Source organism: Garra rufa, unplaced genomic scaffold (assembly GCF_049309525.1).
Source record: "Garra rufa unplaced genomic scaffold, GarRuf1.0 hap1_unplaced_007, whole genome shotgun sequence".
NCBI lineage: Eukaryota > Metazoa > Chordata > Actinopteri > Cypriniformes > Cyprinidae > Garra > Garra rufa.
Window position 1 is genome coordinate 1,271,697 of NW_027394282.1, and position 20,238 is coordinate 1,291,934.

At 47.7% G+C, this 20,238-nt stretch overlaps 37 non-coding genes across 37 annotated transcripts; 19 read left to right on the forward strand and 18 right to left on the reverse strand.

Annotated features, from left to right (window-relative positions):
- Nucleotides 1-152: 152 nt before the first annotated feature.
- LOC141313432 (U5 spliceosomal RNA) lies at nt 153-268 on the reverse strand. Its single transcript, XR_012349505.1, has one exon. It is a non-coding gene; the product is annotated as a U5 spliceosomal RNA (small nuclear RNA).
- Nucleotides 269-667: 399 nt separating this feature from the next.
- On the forward strand, nt 668-738 carry trnag-gcc (transfer RNA glycine (anticodon GCC)). Its single transcript has one exon. It is a non-coding gene; the product is annotated as a tRNA-Gly (tRNA).
- Nucleotides 739-1,307: 569 nt separating this feature from the next.
- trnad-guc (transfer RNA aspartic acid (anticodon GUC)) lies at nt 1,308-1,379 on the forward strand. Its single transcript has one exon. It is a non-coding gene; the product is annotated as a tRNA-Asp (tRNA).
- A 103-nt stretch (nt 1,380-1,482) lies between these two features.
- Nucleotides 1,483-1,554, reverse strand: trnar-ucu (transfer RNA arginine (anticodon UCU)). The gene has a single exon. It is a non-coding gene; the product is annotated as a tRNA-Arg (tRNA).
- A 505-nt stretch (nt 1,555-2,059) lies between these two features.
- On the reverse strand, nt 2,060-2,175 carry LOC141313435 (U5 spliceosomal RNA). Its single transcript, XR_012349507.1, has one exon. It is a non-coding gene; the product is annotated as a U5 spliceosomal RNA (small nuclear RNA).
- A 399-nt stretch (nt 2,176-2,574) lies between these two features.
- On the forward strand, nt 2,575-2,645 carry trnag-gcc (transfer RNA glycine (anticodon GCC)). Its single transcript has one exon. It is a non-coding gene; the product is annotated as a tRNA-Gly (tRNA).
- Nucleotides 2,646-3,214: 569 nt separating this feature from the next.
- trnad-guc (transfer RNA aspartic acid (anticodon GUC)) lies at nt 3,215-3,286 on the forward strand. Its single transcript has one exon. It is a non-coding gene; the product is annotated as a tRNA-Asp (tRNA).
- A 103-nt stretch (nt 3,287-3,389) lies between these two features.
- On the reverse strand, nt 3,390-3,461 carry trnar-ucu (transfer RNA arginine (anticodon UCU)). The gene has a single exon. It is a non-coding gene; the product is annotated as a tRNA-Arg (tRNA).
- A 504-nt stretch (nt 3,462-3,965) lies between these two features.
- On the reverse strand, nt 3,966-4,081 carry LOC141313379 (U5 spliceosomal RNA). The gene has a single exon (XR_012349451.1). It is a non-coding gene; the product is annotated as a U5 spliceosomal RNA (small nuclear RNA).
- A 1,328-nt stretch (nt 4,082-5,409) lies between these two features.
- LOC141313460 (U5 spliceosomal RNA) lies at nt 5,410-5,524 on the reverse strand. Its single transcript, XR_012349532.1, has one exon. It is a non-coding gene; the product is annotated as a U5 spliceosomal RNA (small nuclear RNA).
- Nucleotides 5,525-5,924: 400 nt separating this feature from the next.
- trnag-gcc (transfer RNA glycine (anticodon GCC)) lies at nt 5,925-5,995 on the forward strand. The gene has a single exon. It is a non-coding gene; the product is annotated as a tRNA-Gly (tRNA).
- Nucleotides 5,996-6,565: 570 nt separating this feature from the next.
- trnad-guc (transfer RNA aspartic acid (anticodon GUC)) lies at nt 6,566-6,637 on the forward strand. The gene has a single exon. It is a non-coding gene; the product is annotated as a tRNA-Asp (tRNA).
- A 103-nt stretch (nt 6,638-6,740) lies between these two features.
- trnag-ucc (transfer RNA glycine (anticodon UCC)) lies at nt 6,741-6,812 on the reverse strand. The gene has a single exon. It is a non-coding gene; the product is annotated as a tRNA-Gly (tRNA).
- Nucleotides 6,813-7,317: 505 nt separating this feature from the next.
- On the reverse strand, nt 7,318-7,433 carry LOC141313436 (U5 spliceosomal RNA). The gene has a single exon (XR_012349508.1). It is a non-coding gene; the product is annotated as a U5 spliceosomal RNA (small nuclear RNA).
- A 399-nt stretch (nt 7,434-7,832) lies between these two features.
- On the forward strand, nt 7,833-7,903 carry trnag-gcc (transfer RNA glycine (anticodon GCC)). Its single transcript has one exon. It is a non-coding gene; the product is annotated as a tRNA-Gly (tRNA).
- A 569-nt stretch (nt 7,904-8,472) lies between these two features.
- Nucleotides 8,473-8,544, forward strand: trnad-guc (transfer RNA aspartic acid (anticodon GUC)). The gene has a single exon. It is a non-coding gene; the product is annotated as a tRNA-Asp (tRNA).
- Nucleotides 8,545-8,647: 103 nt separating this feature from the next.
- Nucleotides 8,648-8,719, reverse strand: trnag-ucc (transfer RNA glycine (anticodon UCC)). The gene has a single exon. It is a non-coding gene; the product is annotated as a tRNA-Gly (tRNA).
- A 504-nt stretch (nt 8,720-9,223) lies between these two features.
- LOC141313461 (U5 spliceosomal RNA) lies at nt 9,224-9,338 on the reverse strand. The gene has a single exon (XR_012349534.1). It is a non-coding gene; the product is annotated as a U5 spliceosomal RNA (small nuclear RNA).
- Nucleotides 9,339-9,738: 400 nt separating this feature from the next.
- trnag-gcc (transfer RNA glycine (anticodon GCC)) lies at nt 9,739-9,809 on the forward strand. Its single transcript has one exon. It is a non-coding gene; the product is annotated as a tRNA-Gly (tRNA).
- Nucleotides 9,810-10,379: 570 nt separating this feature from the next.
- On the forward strand, nt 10,380-10,451 carry trnad-guc (transfer RNA aspartic acid (anticodon GUC)). The gene has a single exon. It is a non-coding gene; the product is annotated as a tRNA-Asp (tRNA).
- Nucleotides 10,452-10,554: 103 nt separating this feature from the next.
- On the reverse strand, nt 10,555-10,626 carry trnag-ucc (transfer RNA glycine (anticodon UCC)). Its single transcript has one exon. It is a non-coding gene; the product is annotated as a tRNA-Gly (tRNA).
- A 505-nt stretch (nt 10,627-11,131) lies between these two features.
- On the reverse strand, nt 11,132-11,247 carry LOC141313437 (U5 spliceosomal RNA). The gene has a single exon (XR_012349509.1). It is a non-coding gene; the product is annotated as a U5 spliceosomal RNA (small nuclear RNA).
- Nucleotides 11,248-11,646: 399 nt separating this feature from the next.
- Nucleotides 11,647-11,717, forward strand: trnag-gcc (transfer RNA glycine (anticodon GCC)). Its single transcript has one exon. It is a non-coding gene; the product is annotated as a tRNA-Gly (tRNA).
- Nucleotides 11,718-12,286: 569 nt separating this feature from the next.
- On the forward strand, nt 12,287-12,358 carry trnad-guc (transfer RNA aspartic acid (anticodon GUC)). The gene has a single exon. It is a non-coding gene; the product is annotated as a tRNA-Asp (tRNA).
- A 679-nt stretch (nt 12,359-13,037) lies between these two features.
- LOC141313380 (U5 spliceosomal RNA) lies at nt 13,038-13,153 on the reverse strand. Its single transcript, XR_012349452.1, has one exon. It is a non-coding gene; the product is annotated as a U5 spliceosomal RNA (small nuclear RNA).
- Nucleotides 13,154-13,552: 399 nt separating this feature from the next.
- Nucleotides 13,553-13,623, forward strand: trnag-gcc (transfer RNA glycine (anticodon GCC)). The gene has a single exon. It is a non-coding gene; the product is annotated as a tRNA-Gly (tRNA).
- Nucleotides 13,624-14,193: 570 nt separating this feature from the next.
- trnad-guc (transfer RNA aspartic acid (anticodon GUC)) lies at nt 14,194-14,265 on the forward strand. Its single transcript has one exon. It is a non-coding gene; the product is annotated as a tRNA-Asp (tRNA).
- Nucleotides 14,266-14,944: 679 nt separating this feature from the next.
- LOC141313381 (U5 spliceosomal RNA) lies at nt 14,945-15,060 on the reverse strand. The gene has a single exon (XR_012349453.1). It is a non-coding gene; the product is annotated as a U5 spliceosomal RNA (small nuclear RNA).
- Nucleotides 15,061-15,459: 399 nt separating this feature from the next.
- On the forward strand, nt 15,460-15,530 carry trnag-gcc (transfer RNA glycine (anticodon GCC)). The gene has a single exon. It is a non-coding gene; the product is annotated as a tRNA-Gly (tRNA).
- Nucleotides 15,531-16,100: 570 nt separating this feature from the next.
- trnad-guc (transfer RNA aspartic acid (anticodon GUC)) lies at nt 16,101-16,172 on the forward strand. The gene has a single exon. It is a non-coding gene; the product is annotated as a tRNA-Asp (tRNA).
- Nucleotides 16,173-16,275: 103 nt separating this feature from the next.
- Nucleotides 16,276-16,347, reverse strand: trnag-ucc (transfer RNA glycine (anticodon UCC)). Its single transcript has one exon. It is a non-coding gene; the product is annotated as a tRNA-Gly (tRNA).
- Nucleotides 16,348-16,852: 505 nt separating this feature from the next.
- Nucleotides 16,853-16,968, reverse strand: LOC141313382 (U5 spliceosomal RNA). The gene has a single exon (XR_012349454.1). It is a non-coding gene; the product is annotated as a U5 spliceosomal RNA (small nuclear RNA).
- Nucleotides 16,969-17,367: 399 nt separating this feature from the next.
- trnag-gcc (transfer RNA glycine (anticodon GCC)) lies at nt 17,368-17,438 on the forward strand. Its single transcript has one exon. It is a non-coding gene; the product is annotated as a tRNA-Gly (tRNA).
- Nucleotides 17,439-18,757: 1,319 nt separating this feature from the next.
- Nucleotides 18,758-18,873, reverse strand: LOC141313383 (U5 spliceosomal RNA). The gene has a single exon (XR_012349455.1). It is a non-coding gene; the product is annotated as a U5 spliceosomal RNA (small nuclear RNA).
- Nucleotides 18,874-19,272: 399 nt separating this feature from the next.
- Nucleotides 19,273-19,343, forward strand: trnag-gcc (transfer RNA glycine (anticodon GCC)). Its single transcript has one exon. It is a non-coding gene; the product is annotated as a tRNA-Gly (tRNA).
- Nucleotides 19,344-19,912: 569 nt separating this feature from the next.
- On the forward strand, nt 19,913-19,984 carry trnad-guc (transfer RNA aspartic acid (anticodon GUC)). Its single transcript has one exon. It is a non-coding gene; the product is annotated as a tRNA-Asp (tRNA).
- Nucleotides 19,985-20,087: 103 nt separating this feature from the next.
- Nucleotides 20,088-20,159, reverse strand: trnag-ucc (transfer RNA glycine (anticodon UCC)). The gene has a single exon. It is a non-coding gene; the product is annotated as a tRNA-Gly (tRNA).
- Between the last annotated feature and the right edge of the window lie 79 nt (nt 20,160-20,238).

Below are 20,238 nucleotides of genomic sequence, written 5' to 3' on the forward strand. Positions count from 1 at the left end.
AGAGTGCTGTCTTTCCATGCTGGCTGAAAAAAAATGTGAAGTTGCGACACAGGAAGCGCAAAGGCTGCAAACACGGTCCACGAGAAAGCACGCTTTGCTCCAATGCACATTGGTGTGTGGTCAGATTTAGTCTGCTATTGAAACTGCAGTGCAGCTCTGCTGTGAGCAGAGCACCCAAAAATACAGGTCACTCGGAAAGGTTCCCCTCCACGGAAATCTTTAGTAAAAGGCGAAAGATTTATGCGTCTATGAAGAGAAACTCGAGTGGTGTGCCCATGCGCTTGAGCATGTGCGCTCCCTGTGGTAAACCACTATACTCACAAAGGGTAATCTAGGGTGCCGATAAGATTTTCATCTCCCCCTCACTCCAAATGGGAGGAGTAAAAGTTAAAAAGTCTCTTCCATCATCCATTCTCGCCTGCCACACAGGAGGCCTGGCTCTGATTCCCGGGCAAATGCAGGAACAGAGTTCTTTTAAGTAAGGGGTGTGTGTTTGCACGTGTGTGGGATTCTTTAAAATGAGCCTTGAAGGCCAAGCCTGATTTGCTAGAAGGAGCTCCAAACTTTGCATATTGACCCAACCCCCCTTTACCTGGATTTGACGTGTAACAGTTACGCACCATTACTAAATCCAGGGCAATGTGAAGGCCGAAAGTCTCCCAGCCGAGCATTGGTGGTTCAGTGGTAGAATTCTCGCCTGCCACGCGGGAGACCCGGGTCCGATTCCCGGCCAATGCAGGAACGGAGTGCTTTTAATTAAGTTGTGTGTGTGCTTGCATGTGTGTAAGGTTCTTTAAAATGAAGCCTGATTTACTTGAAGGAGCTCCAACCTTTGCATACCGACCAACCCCCGTTCCCTGCCGAATCTTTTCAGAAACTCATTAGTCCGTCTATATTCGTCAAATGCCTATAAAACTTGTTCACTTTATCTATAGGTTGACGAAGTTTAGCAGTGGGCAATATACTCGTAAATGCGGTGTTAATTCCAAACGTTCTCCCTCCTTTCCGAGCATTGGTGGTTCAGTGGTAGAATTCTAGCAGTGGGCGATATGATCCACGTAAATGCGATGTTACTGCCACATGATTTCCCATCCTTTTTTTCATGTTCCCATTATGAAAAGTAAAAAAAAATAGTAATAATAGTAAAGTGGTCCAAATGAGGACCCCCTGTAATGTGTAGCATTCAAGATATTGGGAGACTCAATAAGATCAAGGCAGGTTGATTTGTTTTTTTCATGGAGTAGTGGCTCCTTATGCTGATGTCGGTGAAGTCAAGTCGGCTGGGGGCGGAGAACAGCGGGTACAGCTCCTCGTTAGTATAGTGGACAGTATCTCCGCCTGTCACGCGGAAGACCGGGGTTCGATTCCCCGACGGGGAGACCCAGCTCTTTGCTGCTGCTGAACGACTCATCCAAAAGATTTTGGTGCTGACAGAGGTCACAGAAGGAGTTCTGCTTCAACGTCAGCCAGAGCCAAAACAAATGCGTTGGCCGGGAATCGAACCCGGGTCAACTGCTTAGAAGGCAGCTATGCTCACCACTATACCACCAACGCAAGTTCCCGACTCCAGCTTTTAGCCATCTGAAAAGAATGCTTGAAATGCACAAGTCACTGATAGGGCAAAAGGAGCTGAAGCCATCTTTGTTTGTATCCCGTCATGTACGAGAGAGTGCTGTCTTTCCATGCGGGCTAAAGAAATCTGGAGCTGCGACGCAGAAAGCGCAAAGGCCGCAAGTACAGAACGTGGTGAGGCGCGCTTCGTTCCACCGCCCATTGGCTGGTGGCCAGTTTTACTCTTGACACTCCAATTCAGCTCTGTTGTGAGCAGAAAAGAATGCTGGAAGTACATAAGTCACTGACAGGGCCAAAGTAGCTGAAGCCCAAGGTTTGGATCCCATCATGTCATGAGAGTGCTGTCTTTCCATGCTGGCTGAAAAAAAATGTGAAGTTGCGACACAGGAAGCGCAAAGGCTGCAAACACGGTCCACGAGAAAGCACGCTTTGCTCCAATGCACATTGGTGTGTGGTCAGATTTAGTCTGCTATTGAAACTGCAGTGCAGCTCTGCTGTGAGCAGAGCACCCAAAAATACAGGTCACTCGGAAAGGTTCCCCTCCACGGAAATCTTTAGTAAAAGGCGAAAGATTTATGCGTCTATGAAGAGAAACTCGAGTGGTGTGCCCATGCGCTTGAGCATGTGCGCTCCCTGTGGTAAACCACTATACTCACAAAGGGTAATCTAGGGTGCCGATAAGATTTTCATCTCCCCCTCACTCCAAATGGGAGGAGTAAAAGTTAAAAAGTCTCTTCCATCATCCATTCTCGCCTGCCACACAGGAGGCCTGGCTCTGATTCCCGGGCAAATGCAGGAACAGAGTTCTTTTAAGTAAGGGGTGTGTGTTTGCATGTGTGTGGGATTCTTTAAAATGAGCCTTGAAGGCCAAGCCTGATTTGCTAGAAGGAGCTCCAAACTTTGCATATTGACCCAACCCCCCTTTACCTGGATTTGACGTGTAACAGTTACGCACCATTACTAAATCCAGGGCAATGTGAAGGCCGAAAGTCTCCCAGCCGAGCATTGGTGGTTCAGTGGTAGAATTCTCGCCTGCCACGCGGGAGACCCGGGTCCGATTCCCGGCCAATGCAGGAACGGAGTGCTTTTAATTAAGTTGTGTGTGTGCTTGCATGTGTGTAAGGTTCTTTAAAATGAAGCCTGATTTACTTGAAGGAGCTCCAACCTTTGCATACCGACCAACCCCCGTTCCCTGCCGAATCTTTTCAGAAACTCATTAGTCCGTCTATATTCGTCAAATGCCTATAAAACTTGTTCACTTTATCTATAGGTTGACGAAGTTTAGCAGTGGGCAATATACTCGTAAATGCGGTGTTAATTCCAAACGTTCTCCCTCCTTTCCGAGCATTGGTGGTTCAGTGGTAGAATTCTAGCAGTGGGCGATATGATCCACGTAAATGCGATGTTACTGCCACATGATTTCCCATCCTTTTTTTCATGTTCCCATTATGAAAAGTAAAAAAAAATAGTAATAATAGTAAAGTGGTCCAAATGAGGACCCCCTGTAATGTGTAGCATTCAAGATATTGGGAGACTCAATAAGATCAAGGCAGGTTGATTTGTTTTTTTCATGGAGTAGTGGCTCCTTATGCTGATGTCGGTGAAGTCAAGTCGGCTGGGGGCGGAGAACAGCGGGTACAGCTCCTCGTTAGTATAGTGGACAGTATCTCCGCCTGTCACGCGGAAGACCGGGGTTCGATTCCCCGACGGGGAGACCCAGCTCTTTGCTGCTGCTGAACGACTCATCCAAAAGATTTTGGTGCTGACAGAGGTCACAGAAGGAGTTCTGCTTCAACGTCAGCCAGAGCCAAAACAAATGCGTTGGCCGGGAATCGAACCCGGGTCAACTGCTTAGAAGGCAGCTATGCTCACCACTATACCACCAACGCAAGTTCCCGACTCCAGCTTTTAGCCATCTGAAAAGAATGCTTGAAATGCACAAGTCACTGATAGGGCAAAAGGAGCTGAAGCCATCTTTGTTTGTATCCCGTCATGTACGAGAGAGTGCTGTCTTTCCATGCGGGCTAAAGAAATCTGGAGCTGCGACGCAGAAAGCGCAAAGGCCGCAAGTACAGAACGTGGTGAGGCGCGCTTCGTTCCACCGCCCATTGGCTGGTGGCCAGTTTTACTCTTGACACTCCAATACAGCTCTGTTGTGAGCAGAAAAGAATGCTGGAAGTACATAAGTCACTGACAGGGCCAAAGTAGCTGAAGCCCAAGGTTTGGATCCCATCATGTCATGAGAGTGCTGTCTTTCCATGCTGGCTGAAAAAAATGTGAAGTTGCGACACAGGAAGCGCAAAGGCTGCAAACACGGTCCACGAGAAAGCACGCTTTGCTCCAATGCACATTGGTGTGTGGTCAGATTTAGTCTGCTATTGAAACTGCAGTGCAGCTCTGCTGTGAGCAGAGCACCCAAAAATACAGGTCACTCGGAAAGGTTCCCCTCCACGGAAATCTTTAGTAAAAGGCGAAAGATTTATGCGTCTATGAAGAGAAACTCGAGTTGTGTGCCCATGCGCTTGAGCATGTGCGCTCCCTGTGGTAAACCACTATACTCACAAAGGGTAATCTAGGGTGCCGATAAGATTTTCATCTCCCCCTCACTCCAAATGGGAGGAGTAAAAGTTAAAAAGTCTCTTCCATCATCCATTCTCGCCTGCCACACAGGAGGCCTGGCTCTGATTCCCGGGCAAATGCAGGAACAGAGTTCTTTTAAGTAAGGGGTGTGTGTTTGCATGTGTGTGGGATTCTTTAAAATGAGCCTTGAAGGCCAAGCCTGATTTGCTAGAAGGAGCTCCAAACTTTGCATATTGACCCAACCCCCCTTTACCTGGATTTGACGTGTAACAGTTACGCACCATTACTAAATCCAGGGCAATGTGAAGGCTGAAAGTCTCCCAGCCGAGCATTGGTGGTTCAGTGGTAGAATTCTCGCCTGCCACGCGGGAGACCCGGGTCCGATTCTCGGCCAATGCAGGAACAGTGTGCTTTTAATTAAGTTGTGTGTGTGCTTGCATGTGTGTAAGGTTCTTTAAAATGAAGCCTGATTTACTTGAAGGAGCTCCAACCTTTGCATACCGACCAACCCCCGTTCCCTGCCGAATCTTTTCAGAAACTCATTAGTCCGTCTATATTCGTCAAATGCCTTTAAAACTTGTTTACTTTATCTATAGGTTGACGAAGTTTAGCAGTGGGCAATATACTCGTAAATGCGGTGTTAATTCCAAACGTTCTCCCTCCTTTCTGAGCATTGGTGGTTCAGTGGTAGAATTCTAGCAGTGGGCGATATGATCCACGTAAATGCGATGTTACTGCCACATGATTTCCCATCCTTTTTTTCATGTTCCCATTATGAAAAGTAAAAAAAAATAGTAATAATAGTAAAGTGGTCCAAATGAGGACCCCCTGTAATGTGTAGCATTCAAGATATTGGGAGACTCAATAAGATCAAGGCAGGTTGATTTGTTTTTTTCATGGAGTAGTGGCTCCAGAAAGCGCAAAGGCCGCAAGTACAGAACGTGGTGAGGCGCGCTTCGTTCCACCGCCCATTGGCTGGTGGCCAGTTTTACTCTTGACACTCCAATACAGCTCTGTTGTGAGCAGAAAAGAATGCTGGAAGTACATAAGTCACTGACAGGGCCAAAGTAGCTGAAGCCCAAGGTTTGGATCCCATCATGTCATGAGAGTGCTGTCTTTCCATGCTGGCTGAAAAAAAATGTGAAGTTGCGACACAGGAAGCGCAAAGGCTGCAAACACGGTCCACGAGAAAGCACGCTTTGCTCCAATGCACATTGGTGTGTGGTCAGATTTAGTCTGCTATTGAAACTGCAGTGCAGCTCTGCTGTGAGCAGAGCACCCAAAAATACAGGTCACTCGGAAAGGTTCCCCTCCACGGAAATCTTTAGTAAAAGGCGAAAGATTTATGCGTCTATGAAGAGAAACTCGAGCTGTGTGCCCATGCGCTTGAGCATGTGCGCTCCCTGTGGTAAACCACTATACTCACAAAGGGTAATCTAGGGTGCCGATAAGATTTTCATCTCCCCCTCACTCCAAATGGGAGGAGTAAAAGTTAAAAAGTCTCTTCCATCATCCATTCTCGCCTGCCACACAGGAGGCCTGGCTCTGATTCCCGGGCAAATGCAGGAACAGAGTTCTTTTAAGTAAGGGGTGTGTGTTTGCATGTGTGTGGGATTCTTTAAAATGAGCCTTGAAGGCCAAGCCTGATTTGCTAGAAGGAGCTCCAAACTTTGCATATTGACCCAACCCCCCTTTACCTGGATTTGACGTGTAACAGTTACGCACCATTACTAAATCCAGGGCAATGTGAAGGCCGAAAGTCTCCCAGCCGAGCATTGGTGGTTCAGTGGTAGAATTCTCGCCTGCCACGCGGGAGACCCGGGTCCGATTCCCGGCCAATGCAGGAACGGAGTGCTTTTAATTAAGTTGTGTGTGTGCTTGCATGTGTGTAAGGTTCTTTAAAATGAAGCCTGATTTACTTGAAGGAGCTCCAACCTTTGCATACCGACCAACCCCCGTTCCCTGCCGAATCTTTTCAGAAACTCATTAGTCCGTCTATATTCGTCAAATGCCTATAAAACTTGTTCACTTTATCTATAGGTTGACGAAGTTTAGCAGTGGGCAATATACTCGTAAATGCGGTGTTAATTCCAAACGTTCTCCCTCCTTTCCGAGCATTGGTGGTTCAGTGGTAGAATTCTAGCAGTGGGCGATATGATCCACGTAAATGCGATGTTACTGCCACATGATTTCCCATCCTTTTTTTCATGTTCCCATTATGAAAAGTAAAAAAAAAATAGTAATAATAGTAAAGTGGTCCAAATGAGGACCCCCTGTAATGTGTAGCATTCAAGATATTGGGAGACTCAATAAGATCAAGGCAGGTTGATTTGTTTTTTTCATGGAGTAGTGGCTCCTTATGCTGATGTCGGTGAAGTCAAGTCGGCTGGGGGCGGAGAACAGCGGGTACAGCTCCTCGTTAGTATAGTGGACAGTATCTCCGCCTGTCACGCGGAAGACCGGGGTTCGATTCCCCGACGGGGAGACCCAGCTCTTTGCTGCTGCTGAACGACTCATCCAAAAGATTTTGGTGCTGACAGAGGTCACAGAAGGAGTTCTGCTTCAACGTCAGCCAGAGCCAAAACAAATGCGTTGGCCGGGAATCGAACCCGGGTCAACTGCTTGGAAGGCAGCTATGCTCACCACTATACCACCAACGCAAGTTCCCGACTCCAGCTTTTAGCCATCTGAAAAGAATGCTTGAAATGCACAAGTCACTGATAGGGCAAAAGGAGCTGAAGCCATCTTTGTTTGAATCCCGTCATGTACGAGAGAGTGCTGTCTTTCCATGCGGGCTAAAGAAATCTGGAGCTGCGACGCAGAAAGCGCAAAGGCCGCAAGTACAGAACGTGGTGAGGCGCGCTTCGTTCCACCGCCCATTGGCTGGTGGCCAGTTTTACTCTTGACACTCCAATACAGCTCTGTTGTGAGCAGAAAAGAATGCTGGAAGTACATAAGTCACTGACAGGGCCAAAGTAGCTGAAGCCCAAGGTTTGGATCCCATCATGTCATGAGAGTGCTGTCTTTCCATGCTGGCTGAAAAAAAATGTGAAGTTGCGACACAGGAAGCGCAAAGGCTGCAAACACGGTCCACGAGAAAGCACGCTTTGCTCCAATGCACATTGGTGTGTGGTCAGATTTAGTCTGCTATTGAAACTGCAGTGCAGCTCTGCTGTGAGCAGAGCACCCAAAAATACAGGTCACTCGGAAAGGTTCCCCTCCACGGAAATCTTTAGTAAAAGGCGAAAGATTTATGCGTCTATGAAGAGAAACTCGAGTGGTGTGCCCATGCGCTTGAGCATGTGCGCTCCCTGTGGTAAACCACTATACTCACAAAGGGTAATCTAGGGTGCCGATAAGATTTTCATCTCCCCCTCACTCCAAATGGGAGGAGTAAAAGTTAAAAAGTCTCTTCCATCATCCATTCTCGCCTGCCACACAGGAGGCCTGGCTCTGATTCCCGGGCAAATGCAGGAACAGAGTTCTTTTAAGTAAGGGGTGTGTGTTTGCATGTGTGTGGGATTCTTTAAAATGAGCCTTGAAGGCCAAGCCTGATTTGCTAGAAGGAGCTCCAAACTTTGCATATTGACCCAACCCCCCTTTACCTGGATTTGACGTGTAACAGTTACGCACCATTACTAAATCCAGGGCAATGTGAAGGCCGAAAGTCTCCCAGCCGAGCATTGGTGGTTCAGTGGTAGAATTCTCGCCTGCCACGCGGGAGACCCGGGTCCGATTCCCGGCCAATGCAGGAACGGAGTGCTTTTAATTAAGTTGTGTGTGTGCTTGCATGTGTGTAAGGTTCTTTAAAATGAAGCCTGATTTACTTGAAGGAGCTCCAACCTTTGCATACCGACCAACCCCCGTTCCCTGCCGAATCTTTTCAGAAACTCATTAGTCCGTCTATATTCGTCAAATGCCTATAAAACTTGTTCACTTTATCTATAGGTTGACGAAGTTTAGCAGTGGGCAATATACTCGTAAATGCGGTGTTAATTCCAAACGTTCTCCCTCCTTTCCGAGCATTGGTGGTTCAGTGGTAGAATTCTAGCAGTGGGCGATATGATCCACGTAAATGCGATGTTACTGCCACATGATTTCCCATCCTTTTTTTCATGTTCCCATTATGAAAAGTAAAAAAAAATAGTAATAATAGTAAAGTGGTCCAAATGAGGACCCCCTGTAATGTGTAGCATTCAAGATATTGGGAGACTCAATAAGATCAAGGCAGGTTGATTTGTTTTTTTCATTGAGTAGTGGCTCCCTATGCTGATGTCGGTGAAGTCAAGTCGGCTGGGAGCGAAGCACAGCGGGTACAGCTCCTCGTTAGTATAGTGGACAGTATCTCCGCCTGTCACGCGGAAGACCGGGGTTCGATTCCCCGACGGGGAGACCCAGCTCTTTCCTGCTGCTGAACGACTCATCCAAAAGATTTTGGTGCTGACAGAGGTCACAGAAGGAGTTCTGCTTCAACGTCAGCCAGAGCCAAAACAAATGCGTTGGCCGGGAATCGAACCCGGGTCAACTGCTTGGAAGGCAGCTATGCTCACCACTATACCACCAACGCAAGTTCCCGACTCCAGCTTTTAGCCATCTGAAAAGAATGCTTGAAATGCACAAGTCAATGATAGGGCAAAAGGAGCTGAAGCCATCTTTGTTTGTATCCCGTCATGTACGAGAGAGTGCTGTCTTTCCATGCGGGCTAAAGAAATCTGGAGCTGCGACGCAGAAAGCGCAAAGGCCGCAAGTACAGAACGTGGTGAGGCGCGCTTCGTTCCACCGCCCATTGGCTGGTGGCCAGTTTTACTCTTGACACTCCAATACAGCTCTGTTGTGAGCAGAAAAGAATGCTGGAAGTACATAAGTCACTGACAGGGCCAAAGTAGCTGAAGCCCAAGGTTTGGATCCCATCATGTCATGAGAGTGCTGTCTTTCCATGCTGGCTGAAAAAAATGTGAAGTTGCGACACAGGAAGCGCAAAGGCTGCAAACACGGTCCACGAGAAAGCACGCTTTGCTCCAATTCACATTGGTGTGTGGTCAGATTTAGTCTGCTATTGAAACTGCAGTGCAGCTCTGCTGTGAGCAGAGCACCCAAAAATACAGGTCACTCGGAAAGGTTCCCCTCCACGGAAATCTTTAGTAAAAGGCGAAAGATTTATGCGTCTATGAAGAGAAACTCGAGCTGTGTGCCCATGCGCTTGAGCATGTGCGCTCCCTGTGGTAAACCACTATACTCACAAAGGGTAATCTAGGGTGCCGATAAGATTTTCATCTCCCCCTCACTCCAAATGGGAGGAGTAAAAGTTAAAAAGTCTCTTCCATCATCCATTCTCGCCTGCCACACAGGAGGCCTGGCTCTGATTCCCGGGCAAATGCAGGAACAGAGTTCTTTTAAGTAAGGGGTGTGTGTTTGCATGTGTGTGGGATTCTTTAAAATGAGCCTTGAAGGCCAAGCCTGATTTGCTAGAAGGAGCTCCAAACTTTGCATATTGACCCAACCCCCCTTTACCTGGATTTGACGTGTAACAGTTACGCACCATTACTAAATCCAGGGCAATGTGAAGGCCGAAAGTCTCCCAGCCGAGCATTGGTGGTTCAGTGGTAGAATTCTCGCCTGCCACGCGGGAGACCCGGGTCCGATTCCCGGCCAATGCAGGAACGGAGTGCTTTTAATTAAGTTGTGTGTGTGCTTGCATGTGTGTAAGGTTCTTTAAAATGAAGCCTGATTTACTTGAAGGAGCTCCAACCTTTGCATACCGACCAACCCCCGTTCCCTGCCGAATCTTTTCAGAAACTCATTAGTCCGTCTATATTCGTCAAATGCCTATAAAACTTGTTCACTTTATCTATAGGTTGACGAAGTTTAGCAGTGGGCAATATACTCGTAAATGCGGTGTTAATTCCAAACGTTCTCCCTCCTTTCCGAGCATTGGTGGTTCAGTGGTAGAATTCTAGCAGTGGGCGATATGATCCACGTAAATGCGATGTTACTGCCACATGATTTCCCATCCTTTTTTTCATGTTCCCATTATGAAAAGTAAAAAAAAAATAGTAATAATAGTAAAGTGGTCCAAATGAGGACCCCCTGTAATGTGTAGCATTCAAGATATTGGGAGACTCAATAAGATCAAGGCAGGTTGATTTGTTTTTTTCATGGAGTAGTGGCTCCTTATGCTGATGTCGGTGAAGTCAAGTCGGCTGGGGGCGGAGAACAGCGGGTACAGCTCCTCGTTAGTATAGTGGACAGTATCTCCGCCTGTCACGCGGAAGACCGGGGTTCGATTCCCCGACGGGGAGACCCAGCTCTTTGCTGCTGCTGAACGACTCATCCAAAAGATTTTGGTGCTGACAGAGGTCACAGAAGGAGTTCTGCTTCAACGTCAGCCAGAGCCAAAACAAATGCGTTGGCCGGGAATCGAACCCGGGTCAACTGCTTGGAAGGCAGCTATGCTCACCACTATACCACCAACGCAAGTTCCCGACTCCAGCTTTTAGCCATCTGAAAAGAATGCTTGAAATGCACAAGTCACTGATAGGGCAAAAGGAGCTGAAGCCATCTTTGTTTGAATCCCGTCATGTACGAGAGAGTGCTGTCTTTCCATGCGGGCTAAAGAAATCTGGAGCTGCGACGCAGAAAGCGCAAAGGCCGCAAGTACAGAACGTGGTGAGGCGCGCTTCGTTCCACCGCCCATTGGCTGGTGGCCAGTTTTACTCTTGACACTCCAATACAGCTCTGTTGTGAGCAGAAAAGAATGCTGGAAGTACATAAGTCACTGACAGGGCCAAAGTAGCTGAAGCCCAAGGTTTGGATCCCATCATGTCATGAGAGTGCTGTCTTTCCATGCTGGCTGAAAAAAAATGTGAAGTTGCGACACAGGAAGCGCAAAGGCTGCAAACACGGTCCACGAGAAAGCACGCTTTGCTCCAATGCACATTGGTGTGTGGTCAGATTTAGTCTGCTATTGAAACTGCAGTGCAGCTCTGCTGTGAGCAGAGCACCCAAAAATACAGGTCACTCGGAAAGGTTCCCCTCCACGGAAATCTTTAGTAAAAGGCGAAAGATTTATGCGTCTATGAAGAGAAACTCGAGTGGTGTGCCCATGCGCTTGAGCATGTGCGCTCCCTGTGGTAAACCACTATACTCACAAAGGGTAATCTAGGGTGCCGATAAGATTTTCATCTCCCCCTCACTCCAAATGGGAGGAGTAAAAGTTAAAAAGTCTCTTCCATCATCCATTCTCGCCTGCCACACAGGAGGCCTGGCTCTGATTCCCGGGCAAATGCAGGAACAGAGTTCTTTTAAGTAAGGGGTGTGTGTTTGCATGTGTGTGGGATTCTTTAAAATGAGCCTTGAAGGCCAAGCCTGATTTGCTAGAAGGAGCTCCAAACTTTGCATATTGACCCAACCCCCCTTTACCTGGATTTGACGTGTAACAGTTACGCACCATTACTAAATCCAGGGCAATGTGAAGGCCGAAAGTCTCCCAGCCGAGCATTGGTGGTTCAGTGGTAGAATTCTCGCCTGCCACGCGGGAGACCCGGGTCCGATTCCCGGCCAATGCAGGAACGGAGTGCTTTTAATTAAGTTGTGTGTGTGCTTGCATGTGTGTAAGGTTCTTTAAAATGAAGCCTGATTTACTTGAAGGAGCTCCAACCTTTGCATACCGACCAACCCCCGTTCCCTGCCGAATCTTTTCAGAAACTCATTAGTCCGTCTATATTCGTCAAATGCCTATAAAACTTGTTCACTTTATCTATAGGTTGACGAAGTTTAGCAGTGGGCAATATACTCGTAAATGCGGTGTTAATTCCAAACGTTCTCCCTCCTTTCCGAGCATTGGTGGTTCAGTGGTAGAATTCTAGCAGTGGGCGATATGATCCACGTAAATGCGATGTTACTGCCACATGATTTCCCATCCTTTTTTTCATGTTCCCATTATGAAAAGTAAAAAAAAATAGTAATAATAGTAAAGTGGTCCAAATGAGGACCCCCTGTAATGTGTAGCATTCAAGATATTGGGAGACTCAATAAGATCAAGGCAGGTTGATTTGTTTTTTTCATGGAGTAGTGGCTCCTTATGCTGATGTCGGTGAAGTCAAGTCGGCTGGGGGCGAAGCACAGCGGGTACAGCTCCTCGTTAGTATAGTGGACAGTATCTCCGCCTGTCACGCGGAAGACCGGGGTTCGATTCCCCGACGGGGAGACCCAGCTCTTTCCTGCTGCTGAACGACTCATCCAAAAGATTTTGGTGCTGACAGAGGTCACAGAAGGAGTTCTGCTTCAACGTCAGCCAGAGCCAAAACAAATGCGTTGGCCGGGAATCGAACCCGGGTCAACTGCTTGGAAGGCAGCTATGCGCACCACTATACCACCAACGCAAGTTCCCGACTCCAGCTTTTAGCCATCTGAAAAGAATGCTTGAAATGCACAAGTCAATGATAGGGCAAAAGGAGCTGAAGCCATCTTTGTTTGTATCCCGTCATGTACGAGAGAGTGCTGTCTTTCCATGCGGGCTAAAGAAATCTGGAGCTGCGACGCAGAAAGCGCAAAGGCCGCAAGTACAGAACGTGGTGAGGCGCGCTTCGTTCCACCGCCCATTGGCTGGTGGCCAGTTTTACTCTTGACACTCCAATACAGCTCTGTTGTGAGCAGAAAAGAATGCTGGAAGTACATAAGTCACTGACAGGGCCAAAGTAGCTGAAGCCCAAGGTTTGGATCCCATCATGTCATGAGAGTGCTGTCTTTCCATGCTGGCTGAAAAAAATGTGAAGTTGCGACACAGGAAGCGCAAAGGCTGCAAACACGGTCCACGAGAAAGCACGCTTTGCTCCAATGCACATTGGTGTGTGGTCAGATTTAGTCTGCTATTGAAACTGCAGTGCAGCTCTGCTGTGAGCAGAGCACCCAAAAATACAGGTCACTCGGAAAGGTTCCCCTCCACGGAAATCTTTAGTAAAAGGCGAAAGATTTATGCGTCTATGAAGAGAAACTCGAGTTGTGTGCCCATGCGCTTGAGCATGTGCGCTCCCTGTGGTAAACCACTATACTCACAAAGGGTAATCTAGGGTGCCGATAAGATTTTCATCTCCCCCTCACTCCAAATGGGAGGAGTAAAAGTTAAAAAGTCTCTTCCATCATCCATTCTCGCCTGCCACACAGGAGGCCTGGCTCTGATTCCCGGGCAAATGCAGGAACAGAGTTCTTTTAAGTAAGGGGTGTGTGTTTGCATGTGTGTGGGATTCTTTAAAATGAGCCTTGAAGGCCAAGCCTGATTTGCTAGAAGGAGCTCCAAACTTTGCATATTGACCCAACCCCCCTTTACCTGGATTTGACGTGTAACAGTTACGCACCATTACTAAATCCAGGGCAATGTGAAGGCCGAAAGTCTCCCAGCCGAGCATTGGTGGTTCAGTGGTAGAATTCTCGCCTGCCACGCGGGAGACCCGGGTCCGATTCCCGGCCAATGCAGGAACGGAGTGCTTTTAATTAAGTTGTGTGTGTGCTTGCATGTGTGTAAGGTTCTTTAAAATGAAGCCTGATTTACTTGAAGGAGCTCCAACCTTTGCATACCGACCAACCCCCGTTCCCTGCCGAATCTTTTCAGAAACTCATTAGTCCGTCTATATTCGTCAAATGCCTATAAAACTTGTTCACTTTATCTATAGGTTGACGAAGTTTAGCAGTGGGCAATATACTCGTAAATGCGGTGTTAATTCCAAACGTTCTCCCTCCTTTCCGAGCATTGGTGGTTCAGTGGTAGAATTCTAGCAGTGGGCGATATGATCCACGTAAATGCGATGTTACTGCCACATGATTTCCCATCCTTTTTTTCATGTTCCCATTATGAAAAGTAAAAAAAAAATAGTAATAATAGTAAAGTGGTCCAAATGAGGACCCCCTGTAATGTGTAGCATTCAAGATATTGGGAGACTCAATAAGATCAAGGCAGGTTGATTTGTTTTTTTCATGGAGTAGTGGCTCCTTATGCTGATGTCGGTGAAGTCAAGTCGGCTGGGGGCGAAGCACAGCGGGTACAGCTCCTCGTTAGTATAGTGGACAGTATCTCCGCCTGTCACGCGGAAGACCGGGGTTCGATTCCCCGACGGGGAGACCCAGCTCTTTCCTGCTGCTGAACGACTCATCCAAAAGATTTTGGTGCTGACAGAGGTCACAGAAGGAGTTCTGCTTCAACGTCAGCCAGAGCCAAAACAAATGCGTTGGCCGGGAATCGAACCCGGGTCAACTGCTTGGAAGGCAGCTATGCGCACCACTATACCACCAACGCAAGTTCCCGACTCCAGCTTTTAGCCATCTGAAAAGAATGCTTGAAATGCACAAGTCAATGATAGGGCAAAAGGAGCTGAAGCCATCTTTGTTTGTATCCCGTCATGTACGAGAGAGTGCTGTCTTTCCATGCGGGCTAAAGAAATCTGGAGCTGCGACGCAGAAAGCGCAAAGGCCGCAAGTACAGAACGTGGTGAGGCGCGCTTCGTTCCACCGCCCATTGGCTGGTGGCCAGTTTTACTCTTGACACTCCAATACAGCTCTGTTGTGAGCAGAAAAGAATGCTGGAAGTACATAAGTCACTGACAGGGCCAAAGTAGCTGAAGCCCAAGGTTTGGATCCCATCATGTCATGAGAGTGCTGTCTTTCCATGCTGGCTGAAAAAAATGTGAAGTTGCGACACAGGAAGCGCAAAGGCTGCAAACACGGTCCACGAGAAAGCACGCTTTGCTCCAATGCACATTGGTGTGTGGTCAGATTTAGTCTGCTATTGAAACTGCAGTGCAGCTCTGCTGTGAGCAGAGCACCCAAAAATACAGGTCACTCGGAAAGGTTCCCCTCCACGGAAATCTTTAGTAAAAGGCGAAAGATTTATGCGTCTATGAAGAGAAACTCGAGTTGTGTGCCCATGCGCTTGAGCATGTGCGCTCCCTGTGGTAAACCACTATACTCACAAAGGGTAATCTAGGGTGCCGATAAGATTTTCATCTCCCCCTCACTCCAAATGGGAGGAGTAAAAGTTAAAAAGTCTCTTCCATCATCCATTCTCGCCTGCCACACAGGAGGCCTGGCTCTGATTCCCGGGCAAATGCAGGAACAGAGTTCTTTTAAGTAAGGGGTGTGTGTTTGCATGTGTGTGGGATTCTTTAAAATGAGCCTTGAAGGCCAAGCCTGATTTGCTAGAAGGAGCTCCAAACTTTGCATATTGACCCAACCCCCCTTTACCTGGATTTGACGTGTAACAGTTACGCACCATTACTAAATCCAGGGCAATGTGAAGGCCGAAAGTCTCCCAGCCGAGCATTGGTGGTTCAGTGGTAGAATTCTCGCCTGCCACGCGGGAGACCCGGGTCCGATTCCCGGCCAATGCAGGAACGGAGTGCTTTTAATTAAGTTGTGTGTGTGCTTGCATGTGTGTAAGGTTCTTTAAAATGAAGCCTGATTTACTTGAAGGAGCTCCAACCTTTGCATACCGACCAACCCCCGTTCCCTGCCGAATCTTTTCAGAAACTCATTAGTCCGTCTATATTCGTCAAATGCCTATAAAACTTGTTCACTTTATCTATAGGTTGACGAAGTTTAGCAGTGGGCAATATACTCGTAAATGCGGTGTTAATTCCAAACGTTCTCCCTCCTTTCCGAGCATTGGTGGTTCAGTGGTAGAATTCTAGCAGTGGGCGATATGATCCACGTAAATGCGATGTTACTGCCACATGATTTCCCATCCTTTTTTTCATGTTCCCATTATGAAAAGTAAAAAAAAAATAGTAATAATAGTAAAGTGGTCCAAATGAGGACCCCCTGTAATGTGTAGCATTCAAGATATTGGGAGACTCAATAAGATCAAGGCAGGTTGATTTGTTTTTTTCATGGAGTAGTGGCTCCTTATGCTGATGTCGGTGAAGTCAAGTCGGCTGGGGGCGGAGAACAGCGGGTACAGCTCCTCGTTAGTATAGTGGACAGTATCTCCGCCTGTCACGCGGAAGACCGGGGTTCGATTCCCCGACGGGGAGACCCAGCTCTTTGCTGCTGCTGAACGACTCATCCAAAAGATTTTGGTGCTGACAGAGGTCACAGAAGGAGTTCTGCTTCAACGTCAGCCAGAGCCAAAACAAATGCGTTGGCCGGGAATCGAACCCGGGTCAACTGCTTGGAAGGCAGCTATGCTCACCACTATACCACCAACGCAAGTTCCCGACTCCAGCTTTTAGCCATCTGAAAAGAATGCGTGAAATGCACAAGTCACTGATAGGGCAAAAGGAGCTGAAGCCATCTTTGTTTGTATCCCGTCATGTACGAGAGAGTGCTGTCTTTCCATGCGGGCTAAAGAAATCTGGAGCTGCGACGCAGAAAGCGCAAAGGCCGCAAGTACAGAACGTGGTGAGGCGCGCTTCGTTCCACCGCCCATTGGCTGGTGGCCAGTTTTACTCTTGACACTCCAATACAGCTCTGTTGTGAGCAGAAAAGAATGCTGGAAGTACATAAGTCACTGACAGGGCCAAAGTAGCTGAAGCCCAAGGTTTGGATCCCATCATGTCATGAGAGTGCTGTCTTTCCATGCTGGCTGAAAAAAAATGTGAAGTTGCGACACAGGAAGCGCAAAGGCTGCAAACACGGTCCACGAGAAAGCACGCTTTGCTCCAATGCACATTGGTGTGTGGTCAGATTTAGTCTGCTATTGAAACTGCAGTGCAGCTCTGCTGTGAGCAGAGCACCCAAAAATACAGGTCACTCGGAAAGGTTCCCCTCCACGGAAATCTTTAGTAAAAGGCGAAAGATTTATGCGTCTATGAAGAGAAACTCGAGTTGTGTGCCCATGCGCTTGAGCATGTGCGCTCCCTGTGGTAAACCACTATACTCACAAAGGGTAATCTAGGGTGCCGATAAGATTTTCATCTCCCCCTCACTCCAAATGGGAGGAGTAAAAGTTAAAAAGTCTCTTCCATCATCCATTCTCGCCTGCCACACAGGAGGCCTGGCTCTGATTCCCGGGCAAATGCAGGAACAGAGTTCTTTTAAGTAAGGGGTGTGTGTTTGCATGTGTGTGGGATTCTTTAAAATGAGCCTTGAAGGCCAAGCCTGATTTGCTAGAAGGAGCTCCAAACTTTGCATATTGACCCAACCCCCCTTTACCTGGATTTGACGTGTAACAGTTACGCACCATTACTAAATCCAGGGCAATGTGAAGGCCGAAAGTCTCCCAGCCGAGCATTGGTGGTTCAGTGGTAGAATTCTCGCCTGCCACGCGGGAGACCCGGGTCCGATTCCCGGCCAATGCAGGAACGGAGTGCTTTTAATTAAGTTGTGTGTGTGCTTGCATGTGTGTAAGGTTCTTTAAAATGAAGCCTGATTTACTTGAAGGAGCTCCAACCTTTGCATACCGACCAACCCCCGTTCCCTGCCGAATCTTTTCAGAAACTCATTAGTCCGTCTATATTCGTCAAATGCCTATAAAACTTGTTCACTTTATCTATAGGTTGACGAAGTTTAGCAGTGGGCAATATACTCGTAAATGCGGTGTTAATTCCAAACGTTCTCCCTCCTTTCCGAGCATTGGTGGTTCAGTGGTAGAATTCTAGCAGTGGGCGATATGATCCACGTAAATGCGATGTTACTGCCACATGATTTCCCATCCTTTTTTTCATGTTCCCATTATGAAAAGTAAAAAAAAATAGTAATAATAGTAAAGTGGTCCAAATGAGGACCCCCTGTAATGTGTAGCATTCAAGATATTGGGAGACTCAATAAGATCAAGGCAGGTTGATTTGTTTTTTTCATGGAGTAGTGGCTCCTTATGCTGATGTCGGTGAAGTCAAGTCGGCTGGGGGTGAAGCACAGCGGGTACAGCTCCTCGTTAGTATAGTGGACAGTATCGCCGCCTGTCACGCGGAAGACCGGGGTTGATTCCCCGACGGGGAGACCCAGCTCTTTGCTGCTGCTGAACGACTCATCCAAAAGATTTTGGTGCTGACAGAGGTCACAGAAGGAGTTCTGCTTCAACGTCAGCCAGAGCCAAAACAAATGCGTTGGCCGGGAATCGAACCCGGGTCAACTGCTTGGAAGGCAGCTATGCGCACCACTATACCACCAACGCAAGTTCCCGACTCCAGCTTTTAGCCATCTGAAAAGAATGCTTGAAATGCACAAGTCACTGATAGGGCAAAAGGAGCTGAAGCCATCTTTGTTTGTATCCCGTCATGTACGAGAGAGTGCTGTCTTTCCATGCGGGCTAAAGAAATCTGGAGCTGCGACGCAGAAAGCGCAAAGGCCGCAAGTACAGAACGTGGTGAGGCGCGCTTCGTTCCACCGCCCATTGGCTGGTGGCCAGTTTTACTCTTGACACTCCAATACAGCTCTGTTGTGAGCAGAAAAGAATGCTGGAAGTACATAAGTCACTGACAGGGCCAAAGTAGCTGAAGCCCAAGGTTTGGATCCCATCATGTCATGAGAGTGCTGTCTTTCCATGCTGGCTGAAAAAAATGTGAAGTTGCGACACAGGAAGCGCAAAGGCTGCAAACACGGTCCACGAGAAAGCATGCTTTGCTCCAATGCACATTGGTGTGTGGTCAGATTTAGTCTGCTATTGAAACTGCAGTGCAGCTCTGCTGTGAGCAGAGCACCCAAAAATACAGGTCACTCGGAAAGGTTCCCCTCCACGGAAATCTTTAGTAAAAGGCGAAAGATTTATGCGTCTATGAAGAGAAACTCGAGTTGTGTGCCCATGCGCTTGAGCATGTGCGCTCCCTGTGGTAAACCACTATACTCACAAAGGGTAATCTAGGGTGCCGATAAGATTTTCATCTCCCCCTCACTCCAAATGGGAGGAGTAAAAGTTAAAAAGTCTCTTCCATCATCCATTCTCGCCTGCCACACAGGAGGCCTGGCTCTGATTCCCGGGCAAATGCAGGAACAGAGTTCTTTTAAGTAAGGGGTGTGTGTTTGCATGTGTGTGGGATTCTTTAAAATGAGCCTTGAAGGCCAAGCCTGATTTGCTAGAAGGAGCTCCAAACTTTGCATATTGACCCAACCCCCCTTTACCTGGATTTGACGTGTAACAGTTACGCACCATTACTAAATCCAGGGCAATGTGAAGGCCGAAAGTCTCCCAGCCGAGCATTGGTGGTTCAGTGGTAGAATTCTCGCCTGCCACGCGGGAGACCCGGGTCCGATTCCCGGCCAATGCAGGAACGGAGTGCTTTTAATTAAGTTGTGTGTGTGCTTGCATGTGTGTAAGGTTCTTTAAAATGAAGCCTGATTTACTTGAAGGAGCTCCAACCTTTGCATACCGACCAACCCCCGTTCCCTGCCGAATCTTTTCAGAAACTCATTAGTCCGTCTATATTCGTCAAATGCCTATAAAACTTGTTCACTTTATCTATAGGTTGACGAAGTTTAGCAGTGGGCAATATACTCGTAAATGCGGTGTTAATTCCAAACGTTCTCCCTCCTTTCCGAGCATTGGTGGTTCAGTGGTAGAATTCTAGCAGTGGGCGATATGATCCACGTAAATGCGATGTTACTGCCACATGATTTCCCATCCTTTTTTTCATGTTCCCATTATGAAAAGTAAAAAAAAATAGTAATAATAGTAAAGTGGTCCAAATGAGGACCCCCTGTAATGTGTAGCATTCAAGATATTGGGAGACTCAATAAGATCAAGGCAGGTTGATTTGTTTTTTTCATGGAGTAGTGGCTCCTTATGCTGATGTCGGTGAAGTCAAGTCGGCTGGGGGCGGAGAACAGCGGGTACAGCTCCTCGTTAGTATAGTGGACAGTATCTCCGCCTGTCACGCGGAAGACCGGGGTTCGATTCCCCGACGGGGAGACCCAGCTCTTTGCTGCTGCTGAACGACTCATCCAAAAGATTTTGGTGCTGACAGAGGTCACAGAAGGAGTTCTGCTTCAACGTCAGCCAGAGCCAAAACAAATGCGTTGGCCGGGAATCGAACCCGGGTCAACTGCTTGGAAGGCAGCTATGCTCACCACTATACCACCAACGCAAGTTCCCGACTCCAGCTTTTAGCCATCTGAAAAGAATGCTTGAAATGCACAAGTCACTGATAGGGCAAAAGGAGCTGA